Here is a 2,500-nt window from a genome sequence, read left to right on the forward strand (position 1 = left end):
TCTTTAAGTATTTATAAATGCTTTGACCCTGAAGCATTTGCCTTAAAAACCTCTTTTTCAAAAGGCTTTCTCAAGTTACAGATGTCCTTTGGCACAACAATCCATGACAGTTGCATTCTAAAGTCGTAGCACAGAATGAAACTCGAGTCTCCCTGCTGTGTGTCCAAGTTGCATCCTGTAACAATGTACATGTCTGTGTGAAGTCTTATGAATGAGGACAAAGAAATGTCACAATAAAGAACCTTAACATTAAAAAGAAAACTTAACATCCACAACACGTCTTTGTATTATTACCTGGGTCCATGCCGTTACCTTTTCATAGCTACATGTATACAATATAGACAAGTTTCAGAATCGGAGGAGACTTGCAGTGAGAAGGGAAAGTCGTTTTTGTGGGGCGTCTGGGTCGTGTGTAGAGGTCAAAGCACTTGCTTACCGCCGCGGAGACCCGGGTTCAATTCTCCTCCAGCTTGGTCAGACGTTCCTACAGACACAATTGGCCGTGTCTGTGGGTGGGAAGCTGGTCGTGGGGTATGACTCCTCCTGGTCACTGCACTAGTGCCTCATCAGGTCGGCCTGTTCAAAGGGGGAGTGAGGGGAATAGCATGATCCTCCCACGCGGAGTATCCGAGGAAGCATGTGCTAGTCTACAACTCTCCCCAGATCGGTAGAGCGGACGGAGCAACGGCAGGGGACAGCAGGGGGAATTGGCCAAGTACAATTGGGGAGAAATTGGGAGAAAAATGTGAAGAAAGTCATTTTGTCCAGAAGGTTCCGGCCCTCGCACCCCCCAGAGAGCACTCGTGTTTGTGAAGCGAAAGAGCAGATACACAGAGATTTACTATTGGAACAACCAAAAGCGACTGAAAGCCTCCCTCAGAGGAGCTGTTCTGCCTTTTGCTCAAACTGCTGACTGCCATATCCACGTGTTCAGAGCGGCCGCCCCAACACTTCTGAATGTTATTCAAAGCATAAAGCCAAGCCAAAGTCTTCATATCTTTGACATGGCCTGGATGTGTTGTCTTCATATCTTTGACATGGCCTGGTTGTGTTGTCTTTATATCTTTGACATGGCCTGGTTGTGTTGTCTTCATATCTTTGACATGGCCTGGTTGTGTTGTCTTCATATCTTTGACATGGCCTGGATGTGTTGTCTTTATATCTTTGACATGGCCTGGTTGTGTTGTCTTTATATTTTTGACATGGCCTAAAAGGCAAAAAGCAGAAATGATTTATTCACAGAATTAACATGAAACAACATAGAACAAAGTGCAGACTGCATAGTGCCTCTTTAACACACTGACTGCATAGTGCCTCTTTAACACACTGACTGCATAGTGCCTCTTTAACACACTGACTGCATAGTGCCTCTTTAACACACTGACTGCATAGTGCCTCTTTAACACACTGACTGCATAGTGCCTCTTTAACACACTGACTGCATAGTGCCTCTTTAACACAGTGACTGCATAGTGCCTCTTTAACACACTGACTGCATAGTGCCTCTTTAACACACTGACTGCAACATGTCCACGACTTGACGTGTGAACTTACAATGTTTAAAGGAAGGATACAAAATAGTGCCTCACTAAAAAACATGAATCCAAAAAAAGAAGAAAAAAAACACGTTTCAGGATAAATGTCACAATAATAGTGTCACGATGGTAACAGTAACGCACAGTAACGATAATGACAACGAGCGATTTTATTTTTGGCCCCACGTAGGCCTACATCCAATCCTCTGTCTGGGCCACAACTCTCAACACAAATGCAGCGGGGGTTGGGGTTAGGAGGGAGGGGGGAGGGGGGGGGGGGGGTTCAGAGGGGGTCGCTGCCCACTGATACAAAAAGCTTTGAGGCATCATTAAGCTGAGTGGAAAGATTGTGCCTGCCTGTGTGTCGGTAGCCTACAGAGGGGAAGTCGTTTGCTTTCCCTCTCTCTCTCCCTGACTTCCTCCCACGCAGCAGGTAGCAGCCAGCCTGTATCTGGCATAATCACATCCAGACCTCAAAGCTGTTTGGTTTTCCAAAATCAACCTGGTCCAATTCTTCAAGGCTCCACTTCAAAAGAGGAGAGGATTGCACCAAAGAGTATCTCTCTCTCTCTCTCTCTCTCTCTCTCTCTCTCTCTCTCTCTCTCTCTCTCTCTCTCTCTCTCTCTCTCTCTCTCTCTCCTTCTCTCTCTCTCTCTCTCTCTCTCTCTCTCTCTGCATGATGATGATATATAATATTGACTGAAGGCATTATAGCGCATTATAGAGCTAAACATGAATGTTCCATGTATTTTGAAGGCTGTACATGTCATGTGTGTAGGCTACATAAATATATGTAATAGGCTATATAATTGAAGACAAAAAAGATGGAGGGCAGCGGCGTTCAAAGCAGTTGTCAAAAGGTTAAAAAAGGAAGGTGCTCGTCTTTGGTCCAAAGGGGTAACAAAGACTAAATCAAAAATCAAAAATAGACCAAGGCACTCTTCTAATAATTAAAAAAGCTTTAA

At 44.6% G+C, this 2,500-nt stretch overlaps 1 pseudogene across 1 annotated transcript in view; it reads left to right on the forward strand.

Annotated features, from left to right (window-relative positions):
• Nucleotides 1-224, forward strand: part of LOC310794434 (crystallin J1A-like) — a 20,704-nt pseudogene extending 20,480 nt beyond the window's left edge. Inside the window, exon 10 of the transcript XR_014554020.1 lies at nt 1-224. This exon is cut by the window's left edge and continues 237 nt beyond it. The product of XR_014554020.1 is annotated as a crystallin J1A-like (transcript).
• The last annotated feature ends 2,276 nt before the right edge of the window (nt 225-2,500 follow it).

The sequence above is a fragment of the Poromitra crassiceps genome (assembly GCF_964638095.1).
Source record: "Poromitra crassiceps genome assembly, chromosome: 2".
Taxonomy (NCBI): domain Eukaryota; kingdom Metazoa; phylum Chordata; class Actinopteri; order Beryciformes; family Melamphaidae; genus Poromitra; species Poromitra crassiceps.